This window comes from Rhinopithecus bieti, unplaced genomic scaffold, assembly GCF_001698545.2.
Source record: "Rhinopithecus bieti isolate Rb0 unplaced genomic scaffold, ASM169854v2 scaffold_42745, whole genome shotgun sequence".
Lineage (NCBI taxonomy): Eukaryota > Metazoa > Chordata > Mammalia > Primates > Cercopithecidae > Rhinopithecus > Rhinopithecus bieti.
Window position 1 is genome coordinate 2601840 of NW_016819184.1, and position 12891 is coordinate 2614730.

General features: G+C 45.7%; 2 protein-coding genes across 5 annotated transcripts in view; one reads left to right on the forward strand and one right to left on the reverse strand.

Annotated features, from left to right (window-relative positions):
• Positions 1–12891, reverse strand: part of DOCK1 (dedicator of cytokinesis 1) — a 487728-nt gene that overhangs the window by 259182 nt on the left and 215655 nt on the right. The gene's annotated exons all lie outside the window — the stretch shown is intronic.
• INSYN2A (inhibitory synaptic factor 2A) overlaps positions 39–12891 on the forward strand; it is a 61220-nt gene continuing 48367 nt past the window's right edge. The window contains exon 1 of the mRNA XM_017858671.1: positions 39–226. The gene's annotated coding sequence lies outside the window, so the exon portion shown is untranslated. The remainder of the gene's footprint in view (positions 227–12891) is intronic.

Genomic DNA, 12891 nt, shown 5'->3' on the forward strand with positions numbered 1-12891 from the left:
CGCCGGTCCAGGAGGGCCGGGCCGGCGGCGGTGGGAGGGGCGGGCAGCAGGCGCGCAGCCGGCCACGTCCCCGGAGCCGAGCCTTCCTCCGCGCGAGCCCGGTGAGTCTGGCCGCGGATGCTCTGCCCGAAGTGCTCCGTGCCGCGCCAGGCTTGCCAGGGTCCGCGGCGAGACATGCCCGAGCCAGGCGCTGCACCGACCTCGACTTATCTGTAAGCAGCGGAAGGTAAGCGGAGCCCCAAGTGCCCTTCTCCCGCGCCCCCGCGCCCGTCGTACTTGGCCGCGGGCAGAGCACCGCTCGGACAGGCGCCCACCCCGACTCCGGCGCACGCACTCGCCCCCCAAACCGGCTTGGCCGGAGACTCGGCGGCTCCCGAGGCCGGGACACCCCGGAGCAGCCGGGAGTGGACCCTGCGCGGGCGCAGGTCGGGGGCGAGGTTATGCAACTGCATCTGACGCGGCCGGGTCGCCGAGGGGCGTCTGGCAACTTTGGCGACGCCAGCGAGGAGTGGGGCTGCGCCTCTGCGATGTCGGTTCCAGACAAACGCCACAGCTTCCTGAGCGCCCGACAGCCTTAACTAGGCAGAACTGGGGGATCCGGGGGCGGCCGTCTCCCATGAACATTTCGAGGCTTTTAAGTATTTTCCAAACTAAAGCGCCCTGGAAAGTACGGCTGATTAACTTCGGGGGGGCGGGGGACGAGTTGGAGCAGAAGGGCCCTGACGCCAGCCGTTGAGGTTGAGGAGAAGCGCGAGCAGCAGTGAAGGCAGATGCCCACGTGAAATGCCAGTCTCCACCACTCCCTGGGGTTGGCACCTTCCCTGGGCTGCGGGCTGGGGTCGGTGCCCACGGGGCTTCTGGGTGCCTGGCATCCCGAGTCAGACCAGAACAGGCGTGGGAAACCAACCAACGCTGCAGACCTAAGAGAGGGCGAGCTGGCGGGCGAGGGCAGGAGGGAGGAGGGAGCTCGCAGGCAGCCCTGGGCTGGGGCAGCGCCTGGAGCCCAAAGTCAAGAGCAAGAGCCTGCATCTTGCTGGTTCATGCTCAGGGCTCCAGGCTGACGTCCCCACTGCTTGGATAAAGAGCCGCTCCCTGTGACCTCAGCATTCTACTACCCAAAAATATGCCACAGGGAGAGGGAGCCAGTGATAAGGAGATGCCAGGAGTGGGGGAGGAGAGGTACCTCTGGAGTAAATAGGAGAGAAAATGGGTGCGTTTTGCTTATCTACAGTCCAGGGCTCCTGCCCGGACCCCTCTCCTGCTGTTGGTCTGTGCTGTGGGGCTGGATACGCTCTGGGCCCCTGCGCCAGAAGCAGCGGTGAAGCAGTTTACTTTGACCTTGTCTGCTTAGGCACTGAAATTCTGCGGAAGCATTCCGAGGTGAAACTGCAAGAGTGGGAAGGAACTTTGGGGGAGCCCTGCCTTGGCTGGGAAGCCAAGCGATCATTTCAGAAGACTACAGCTCAGGCTAGCACAGGGTAGACGTCTGTGCACTTGAACGCTTTCCCCTGAACGAGGACTTGCTAGAGGGTTACCTTTCCATATCTCATTAGGGAGACTGTCAGGGTGACTGCGCTGGCTGGGGTCTTGATTAAAAAAATACCACTCACAAGACCCGGACCATGCCCAGAGTAGTACATACGTGAAAATGATATAACCCTTATTAAGCTTACACTACAGCAGGTTACCGTCATTTCACCATGCAGAGGCGAAAAGTGCTGGTTTTTACTATTCCCCCATACTGCTGTTTCTTACATTCATATCCTGTTGAATATTACTTTCGAAAGTTCATATTTATCTTTGCAATTTTTTTGCAAGAATGATTAGCAAACATGCATAGGGGGCTCAAAGGAAAAATGGAAGTCCTGCCATGTGCATGCCTCACCAGATATTAATCATTTACTATCCATGTTTACTACTTACATTAGATGGCACTGCTCCTCACGATGGTTTTATTAGAGGCGCATTTGGTGAAGGAAAAAAAAAGTCTAGCACAGCTATCACTAATTGCGTGATTTTGCATAAATTACCTTAGCAATGGAGAGTTTTGTTGTCTTCACTAAATTCATCATTTTGTTTAAAAGATTGAACAATTCAGTTTAATTTCTTTAGCTAAATGAAAGACTTTTTCTTAAAGACAGGATGTCCTTGAAAAGCTAAATATGTCTTTAAACTTACTACAGTTGCCACGACTTTGTATTTTATCATTGTGATGAAGACTTTGAACTTTTACGTAAGGCAGGCCCTTTATCCTATTAAGAAACAGAACTACTGGTTCAGAAATAGGCTAACAAGGCAAAAGCTGGGGAGCTCCATGTCTGCACAATGAAATTTCTGCAAGCTCTACGGGAGGCTGGGGACTCTATGACTCTGTTTACTTTGGGAGCTTCTCTGTTTTGCCAGTTATTTTCCCCTGTGACAGGAAAGGGAATTTTTGTGTTTTGTTTCTCCCTCTATAGGGAAATTTTTTTAAATAAATCAATAAATAAGAGAAAGACTTATACGTGAAAGGCATTCATCTACAAGGAAGACTCCTCCACATTGAAATAAGCAGTCCAAAAATCAAAATGATTCTCAGAAATAACAATGGATCGCAGCAGAGCGGCAGGACAAACCCATTCATGTAGACATTTGTATTCTCTTGTTTGCACCCAGCCATGGCTATCTCATTTAGAGACACAACTACTGAACTCTGGAATATGAGAAGCAGGTGACATGCTTCTCAGAGACTCATGATACAGAAATGGTCACAGCTACATCCCAAAGCAGCAGCTCTGTGGTCAGAAATTTACATAGGAGGGCAGTGACAGGTTCACCAGGGATTTTAATGCTTGTGAAGGATGCTGTTTAACCCGTCCACAGCACCCAAGCAGCTCAGTTGGGAAGGCTGGCAAATTCTACATACTTGAGGCAAACCACTGCCATTCTGGGAATGTGAGGTCATAAAAACTACCCAGATAAAACCAGTGTCATCGTCATTTTTAATAGTCCTTCATAAATGTGAAGCACCGCATCCCTCCCCACCACAATTCCACTGGTTGGAGACCTACATTCCCCAACCAGAAACTAGCTGGCATGATTTATGAAGCAGATCTTCTGTCTCCTCACATATTTGATTTTAATATTTCATAACATTATGGAATGACTTCAATATTTTAAAGCAAAATTTAATATGATTGATACTACATGACGACACTTTCATTACCATGAAACTCTCATACAAACATTAAGAGATTTATCAAATACCGGAGCTAACCTATGATACGTAGGTGGTGAAACTCATGACTTTCAATCAGTTTATTTAATATGGACATTGTTCTTATACATTAAGGACAGAATACAGACTTGCAGGAACCAAACTACAGGGACCCTGACAGGATTGCTGTAAACAAGTTGTTTGGACAATGTCTTGTGTTAAGCACTAAGCCATGAAAGTATAGGTTTGAACCTTTGGACCATGTGTGATAATGTGTCTGTTTCAGATCCTGAAGGCACTAACTAAGGTATTTCCAGGCAACCAAGGATCTTACCTCTCACATTAAGAAAAACCATAACTTCAGAGACATTTCCTGGTTCCAAATTCAAGTCCTTTCAGAGAACCCTCTACTGTAAGTCACAGGATATTCAGTGTGCATCTGAGTCATATGTGCTTTAGACATTATTCAAACCATCATGAATGGGTTGAGGAACCTTGAGGTGTACAAAGATGTCACCAGATGACAAATCACTATCTGAATAAATACAAAACATTCTGACTTGACAATTGTGTCTCTTTCTGCTGAGTATATATTCCCAGCTCTAATTGGGACTGAGAGAAAATTAACTTGAATGGAGAACAGCAGATATTAGGGACAAGCAGGAATTATGATTCCAAATTACTCTATAAACCTTTTGGCTAACAACATATTTCAAAGGGATTTGGAAATAACTCTCCCCAAAGTCATTATTTGCGAATATTTATTTTATAGAGCACTGAACTGTTTATTCAAAGTATTGCACATCCATAGACATGTTCTTTTTCCCACACTATCCTGCTGTTAGGAAGTTTGAGCAAAAAAAAAAAGAAAGAGATTCTTGCATCTCTGCATACCGTACATTCATATGAATTATACTACTCTATCCAATAGAATGGTAAACAAACAAACCCAGCATATGAAAATGCTTGTTGAAGTTTATATTCTACTTAATATGGAAAATTCCAATTCAGTCCTTAATAATCTAGCTTTGGCCATGAAATGAAATGCAGTAAACTACAACATATGAGAGACATGGGAAGGAGGCTACGGAATGCTGAAAACACTACAGGCAGCCTTGCAGATAAAAGTTGCTCTCACTCCATCTCAGTAGAGATGATCACAGCTATGTCCCAAAGCAGGGGTTCCATGGACAGGCCCATCCCAGAGAGAAAGAGGAGAAAGCACAGGCTGATGGCATGAGGGCCTTTTGACAGCTGTTCAGCTGAGGAAGCAGCAAGGGGCTGTGTCATACTCATGCCAACCTTAATGAAATTGAGTAGTCTTTGTGTTTCTAGGTCATTCCACTGGTGATGTGGGATCCCCCACCCTTGTTCTTCTCCAGGAAGGATCTTGTATTTGTCAACTGCCCTTCTTAATGTTTTTTAAAATCTTTTCTATATGTACTTAGTGGTTAGATTTTAGATAACTCTTACTACCTGCATTTTGTACAGTGAAATCTGCTTATTTTTGTAGTAAGCGATTTTACCATCCTTAAAACTGTAGCAAAGATATAAAACCTGGGATTTTTAAGTGGGGCAAGCACAGGGAAGGTAGACGGATATGCAGATGGCTTTATTCAGAGAGGAATTCTGATTTGTGGATATGTACTGAGCTGTTGCAGCAGTGGCCAAGGCAATGTGTAAGGTGTTACAAGACCAAGTGAGAGGACTCCAAGAAGCTCAAGTCCAGGAGGAGGGGAGGTGCTGGCAAGAAGTGGCAGGAGCCTAAAGACTCCCAGGTAGAATCAGGATAGGAGATTATAGGCAGAGAGTGATGCCCTGGCTGACTTCGTGGGTGATGCTTGAGATTGGACTCCTGAGCCCAGCAGACATCAGTCCTGGAGCTTAAGCCAAGTGGGAGGGTGCTCAGGGCTACAGACTTGTATGGTAAGAGTGAGAAGTGACATGTGGCAAAGGTTGAGATGCTGGGATCAGAGAGTAGAGGCACAGTTTGGAGTCAGTCTGAGGAGGAACCAGCAGAGCAGGAGGGTCCTCTGCTGATGTTTTAAACAAGAACATATATTCTCAGAAGATTAAGATGATGTAACTGGAGGTGAACCAGAAGAGAGGAGGTGGAGACCAGTTGAGAAGGTGTCACAGGTGAAAATGAGCCAGTCCCAGTAGCACTGGGAAGTAAGTTAGGGGACAGCTATGAGAAAAACCTTTTGGCAGGCAAGTCTTTGTAATGTGGCAAGATAGAAAGAAGGGACTAAAGATGCTACCCAAGGCCAGCAAGACGGTGGGGGATTTTAATGGAAACAGAAGTCTGCGAGCCAGCAGGAACCGGGGAAAAGATAGGATTTCTATTAAATATCTGAGTGTGAATTTTCAACTGGAAATATTATTTTAAAAAACAAGATTTTCATTATCCCTTACCTCCTAGAATGTCCATGAGAAATACTTTCAAATGGGAGGAAAATGGACTAAGCGATTCACAGCGCAAATCCTTAAATGACTAAGCATAGTACTGTCTATAACAGGTGCTTAATAAGTATTTAATGAGGCTACTAACACAAACCTAGTCAGTGATTTTGCTACCAACTCAGGAAATGCTGATTGGGAAATAATTGTTTTCTTCCATTTCCAATTGTAACTTTCTGTGTAGTAGGAATTAAAGGAAACGCCATGAGAAGGCAGTAAAGAGGAAGATGACTTCCAGGGCTGAACAGTCCTGACGTCCGGCCACGCAGTGTTTAGAAAGGAAAAAAGCACCAAAGGGTTGCGTTCTTTACCACCACACTCAACCTCGGCAATTCCTTTGGTGAAAATTCAATTGGGTAGAAGTTGAGTTTTTAGAGAAAGAATGTCTTTGAATTTAGCGACCGAGTATTAGGGTAAAAGAAGCAAACGAGGAGAATTGAGAAAATGCATCTCACTGCAGTCAGATAAATTAATGTTCTTCTAACCCAAATGCTGACATTTTGGTTAAAAAGAGTTTTCACCAGAGGTCACCAAAAAAACTGGAGAGTTCATTGGGCCAGCATGAGAGAACGAGATGTCTGTCTCTCAGCCTTAACCTCACATCTCAATTTGACGTCGTGACTTCAACTCCATTGATCTCTGTGCCAGACCCACCAATTTCTCATTTTAAAAATCAACAAGAGTACTGCATAAAGATTATTTTTGTCTTTTTTCCTCGCGTAAATCACATTGCACAGTGTCCACTTAACCGTGCACTTGAGACTCCCATAGCTTACTTAGTGTGCCATGTGCAAACGTAGTGTGTGAAATTACAGGAATGCTGAAAATATGTTTTTCACTTTCAAACCATATTTTTCATTTGACTTCTTGCCCAATGATAACTGCATTTCTCAATTACTTACTTTTCTTATTTTAATGGTAGTTGTTAGCTCAGTGGCTTCACTGAAGTCATTCACATCCTCATTTAATTTGTTTTGCACTTGCTATTTATATTTTAGTCTCGCTGTATAATATTTATTCTGAATATATATCTACTTTATTTATTGTGTCTATCAGATTTATCCATGTGGCAAAAACACCCAGGGTGAGGCTGAATTACAGAAGTTAGCAGGTGGCTGGACACTGGACCCTCAGACAGAGTGCCCAGGCTCACTGACAGGGTTGGCCCCACACTGCACTGGGTAGGTCAACTACTGAGTGAGTGGCAGAGACTGGACCCCAACTCACTCCTGGTAATTATTTAAATTCCACACGGAAGCATCAGTTCTAACTCTGTATCTGAAGAGTCAGTGAGAGTGACCACTGACAAATGCAGCTTTAAAGTATAACTCTAAGCCAACCGTACAGTTTTTAATCAGCCAGTTAAGGTTGGAACCTTCTGGCGGTGATTCTCAAGCTTGTGTCTCTTAGGTCCTGCGTCCGGTGTCATCCACATGCACAACATATCCCGAGGTGTGCTGTCTTTGTGCACATCCACCTTAACACCAGGGCCGTGTACTGAGCGCTTCCTAGGAGCCGACCTCCTAAGCCCTGACCCAGCTCACAGGGGAGTGCTGCGTGGTGGCGAGAGAAGAGGCTCCAGGCCAGGCTGTCCTCCTTTGCCCTCCTCGCTCTGCCAGTAACTATCTGTGTGACCGTGGGCACGTGACTCCACTACCTGTGCCTCGGTTTCCCCATCTTTATTAAAAATAGTAATTTCTCCTTCAGAGGGTGTTTGGAGAATGAAAAGTTCAGACATATACAAAGCACAGAATGGTACCTAGCCTGTGTTGAGTGTTGAGTGTTATACACAAGTGTTACCTTTTCTTATCTTTGCTCTCCCAGGTTAGATCACTTGCCCAGAGTTCTGGGCTATTAAGTGGAGGGGAAGTGCCAGAACTCAAAACCAAGCAGGTGGTCTCAAAGCCCCAGTTCTTAGGGACTACGGTCAGATATTAACCATGTTAGCAAACCACGGCAGCATGGGCAGACCTTGAGCACCCCCTCTCCAATGTAGAAAATCCAGAGTTATTCACTGTGCCAAGACTGTCAATGTACGAACGACTGGTCTCAAATCCCAGATCCACGGCTGAAAAGAGCTGCCCCAAGCCACTGAATTCCTAGAAGGGAACAGAATTCTAAATGTTTTGCATCTCCAACCAGAAATATTAAAAAAAAAAAAAAAAAAAGTGTGAATATGCCCTATTCCTACTATGGGTCTGTTCCGTTACAATTTACTTGGAATTTGCCAGCCCATAATTAATGGATGTTGTGAAAGACCTGGATTTTCAACCATGACAACGACTGGCCACTAGCTGTCTCCTCTGTGGAATATGAATCCACCCCATCTGTCGGTGCACAGCACAGCCCAGCCAGGCCAAGGCACAGACACTCTGTGAGCCTGTGTGGGATCTGCTAGTGATCATCTCAACACCTGGCTGATGTCTAGGTTCATCCTAGAGAAAAATGGAAGGGGCCCGTCTTCCCTGCTCCCTTGTGACATTCACTCATTCATTAAGCCCTTCATTCAATCAATATTTCTGGGTACTTTTTATATACTACAAGCTTCTCTAAGCTTTGGGGATACAGCAGTAAATAGAAGACAACAAGGGATGAAAAAGATAAAGGAAGAAGGCCAGTAGTTCTTTATCATGGGGACATTATTAAAGTTATGTGAGGTGTTTAAAACAAAAAGTGGTACCCAGTCTCCATCCTCCAGAAGTTCTGATTTGCCTGGACTGGGGTAGAGACCAATATGCTTTTCCTTCTTTCTTCTCCTTGTTTTAATGGATTAACTTCCTGGCCTCCAAGTGTGGCCTTTGAGGGAGCCAGGCTGAGGGAATAGAGCCCTTAAGGAAAAATATGTGTTTACCTCCTTCCTGTGGGAGGACAGCCACCCCTGGATTTTCTTCTACGTGGCAGGAAATGCTCTCTTTAAAACTCACACACAAAACAAAACCAAAAAAACGTACAAAAGGTTCCATTTCATCCACACCTATGCTCTCCTCCAAAGGTTCAAGAAGGCCGAAGCACAGGGGTCATGTGAGGTTTTGGAAAGATTTATGTTTTCCTTTTTAAGATCTTTTTAGCATGCTCAATCCACAGAGAATCATTTCATAGATCATGAGTACTGCTTACTCACTACGAAGCTACCTTCTATTCATAAACTACACAGGCTTTTGCTACTGTTCTCTTTCTCTTTTCCACAAGCCTTGTAAAGTAGCAGGGCATCTGTTCCAAGGAGGTGCTGGAGAGATAAAAAGATAGAGGCAAACGTAGGAATATTTGCTGAAAATGGGATTCTTCATTGCGCTTAACACTTAATGTGTTATGTGTTGGGTGCTTCACAGAACAGGAAACCATACGATGTCCTGCTTCAGGTGCCTGCCCGAGCCTGCACTCTTGTTTTGCCCCAGGGTGAATTGTCACATTCCCTTCTGGACAGGAGATGGGGTTGCTGCAACTGGCCCTTTAAGAGCAGCCAAAACGATGGGAGTTGTGGCTGAAGGCCATCAGAACTCTATGAGCCTTATTCAAGGGAACAGCCCACAGATGTCCCACAGCTGACCTGGACTGATGTTCCAGCACACATCCCCTTCCCTTCCTGTGTCTGTGTGTGCATTTCTCTCGACTCACCATTCCCCTAACATCCTTTCTCTCTTTATACACCTCCATTTCCCTTCTCCTTCCTCTCCACGTTCATCTCAATGGACAACAGCAGTGTGGCATGAGATTCCTAAGTACTGCTCTTCCTTATTTAGTATAATTTCATATTCATTGTTCTCAATTCAAATAACAGGAAAATGAAAGCTATTTCATTCATATGTTTATGCCCCTCCGATACAGTTTGGCTCTCTGTCCCCACCAAAATCTCACCTCAAATTGTAATCTCCATAATCCCCGTGTGTCAAGGGCGGAACTAGAGGGAGGTAATTGGATCGGGGGGCAGTTTCTCCCCTGCTGCTATCACGATCGTGAGTGAAATCTCAGGATCTGATGGTTGTCTAAGTGTCTGGCGTTTCCCCTGCTTGCGCTCATTCAGTCCCGCCACCTTGTGAAGAAGGCGCCTGCTTCTCCTTTGCCTTCCACTGTGATTTTAAGTTTCTTGAGGCCTCCCCAGCAATGCAGAACGGAGAGTCCATTAAACACCTGTCCTTTAGAAATAACCCAGTCTCAGGCATTTCTTCATAGTAGTGTGAGAACGGACTAATACACCCTTGGAAGTGACTAGACCCACGGGTATGCCCCAGACCCTCCACTGTTTTTTTCCTTCTGAAAGCCAGTGATTCATCCTCTAGAGCAGATTAGACAACTGAGGTCAGGAAAGTACCACGCTCTGAAATGTTATTCCAAGCTATGGAGATTTTTTAATTAAACTCTGAATTTATTTTGCTACTACCATATCTTGGAAGAAAGTTGAGTACTATAAGAACAAGGCTTCTGATAATTCCTAGCAAGTCACATTTTCTACAACAGTATGGGACCTCAATATACTGCACGATTAAACATAGAACCTGGACAATTTCTGTGCCATCTACTCATTTCTGTGAGTGTGTGTGCCATCTCCTTCTCTCCCCTCAGCACAGGAAACATTTGTACAACCACCACTCAAGATAGTTATGCCAAAGTTCAGAAGATAAAAATCTCTGGATATGGTTTTACCTCAACGAATAAAATTCTATCCCTTCTCCTTTCCACTTCTCTAATTCCTACTCAGGTTTCATTACACAGCCATGTTCTACCAAATCTGAGGATCCAAATAATGTAGAAAGACTCCTTGGAAGCCACTAATATTGTACACCCATCCTAAGTCTTCTTGCCATATCTCAGCTAAGACCCCAGCTCTAAGGATACTGTGATGTACAGTGTTAAGATTCTCTTGCTGGAGTGCAGTGGCGCAATCTCGGCTCACTGCAACCTCCGACTCCCTGGTTCAAGCGATTCTCCTGTCTCAGCCTCCCAAGTAGCTGGGATTACAGGCACGCACCACCACACCCAGCTAATTTTTGTATTTTTAGTAGAGACGGGATTCACCATGTTGGCCAGGATGGTCTCCATCTCCTGACCTTGTGATCCGCCCGCCTCAGCCTCCCATAGTGCTGGGATTACAGGCATGAGCCACTGCGCCTGGCCAGTGTTAAGATTCTTAAACCAGTAAGTAAAGAAAGATGATTGAGCATAGGAGAAAGACGGTGCTTAGAGGGACCTACTCCACAGAACACTTACATTGGTGTTAAGCAGAGAAAACTGACACACAGCAAAGCAAAGTGAGCATCCTTCAGGCCTGCTCTTACACGTCTCTCAGGTGGAGCTTACCCTGACTCCCCAGGGAGCACTCTCAGTACCTCCCTCCTCTTACATGGTCCTGCGCACAGTGGACTGGTGTCAGCCATCGACATGTCTCTCCGCTGCTGGACTAGACACTGCCCAAGAATATGCCTTGTTTTTTCCTGTGTGCCCAGCATCCAGTATGGTGCCTGGGTCACCCTGGGCATGCAGGCACTGTTCAGTGAGTAAATGAAGGTGACAGATAAGGACTGGAGAAGGCATAGAAGACAAGACTAGATCTAGACCACCAAACACAGACTATCCATGAGGAAGGAGGACCAGGGCATGGTCCTGGAAAGTGAACCAGCGCAAGTGAAGACACAAGGTAGAGACTGACCATGGTGTGTTCAGGAGACAGTGCAGGAAATGGCTTCATGGCAGTCAGCAGATGGAGCATTTTTGAGCAGCCAGGAGAAATCTAGAAAGATGAGCAGGTAGGAAAAAGGACAGATGATCTTATAATAAAAGGCTCTTTGGAAGTGCTACCAACTGGGATGTATCCAGGTATATTCAGAGAAAAGCGATGTGTGCACTTGAAGCCAAGACTAGCAGGAACTGCAGGATGGGGGATGGGGGTGGGGCATGGGGGATGAAGAGCTGAGGGCAGGAGAGTTAAGAAGGCCAAGATCAGGGTGGGAACAGTGTGGAACTATAGGGAAGAAATCAATAGGAGAAGGAACAGGAAGGAAAAACAAAAGGAACAAGGCATGGTGACGACTGATACGGGGGATGAGACTGGGGAATGAATTAAGCAAGCCGTTGGCGGCAGCACTTGTTGGAAGCCTTCAGTATAAAAATACTGAAAGACTCTACTAAGCTGGAGATGGGTCTCGTGACCCCAATGCAAAGCAAGTCCAGTCCTGCCTTTAACAGGGGGTGTCTTCTTTTGCTCCAAGCTCAGCTGGGGTAAGCACAGTAGCTGTGTTGCTGGGTTGAGTCCATGCCACCCTTGGGTCTCAGGCATTACGTCGTGTTAGACTGCCTCCCAAGAAAGACCACTGAGTCCTCCTCCTCCAGACTACCAGAGACACTGCCAAGTTTTTCATGCACAAAGAGATAAACCTTTGAAGACATTAGATGAAACTTTATGAGGGAAGGATATGGTTTCATGGTTTTAAAATGTAGCTACTTATTATCATGCACAGAGAAGACAGAGGTTCACAATAGCTGCTGGTCAAGGAAAAAATTAAACAACCAACTAACCTGGCAGAGGAACACCAGGATTGATAAGCGGTAGATTTTATTTTTAAGGAATACAATATACAGTGTAAAGTACACAATAGATAGACCTTTTGTTTATTTTCTCTTCTCTTCACCTTCCCCCCAACAAAAATGACATCTTGTGTTATAAATGCTAAAACTTCGCTCTGTGCACACTTGCAGCGAATAGCTCATTCAAACCAAGACAGTCTTTTCAGACTAGGCCATGGACTGCAAACTGTACGAGGGCCGTGAAGATGACAAGCACTAACTCTTTACTCTTTCTGTAGACTTCAGTTAGGATTGTGTACACGGACCCCAAGGGCAGGTTCTTTTCTCTACATTTGGCTATCCCCTTAGGAATGGAAGCTAATTACAAGAAATGCTCAAGTCTCCTTTTCTTCCTGGCACAGCTACCTTTGCAGTGAACCGAAGACCATGCAAAGTTTAGGATTTGGCCAAATCAAGGAAACATCGTGGTATTTTCATACAACGATGAGAATATAAGGGGGATCCATTCTGATGGTTGAGTTGATAGGCATTCCCACGGCCTTGCCGGAAAGACACACTGCATCTTCAACTCTAAATGACTTCCGTTGTCGTGAACGCTACCTCCAAGCAGATATCCTGCCCTGAGTGTTCCAATGGGGTATCCTCAAATAAGACTGGGAAGTGGCAGGGAAAACAGACTGCTTTGATATAAGTCATTTGGCGGGGGGGGGGGGGGG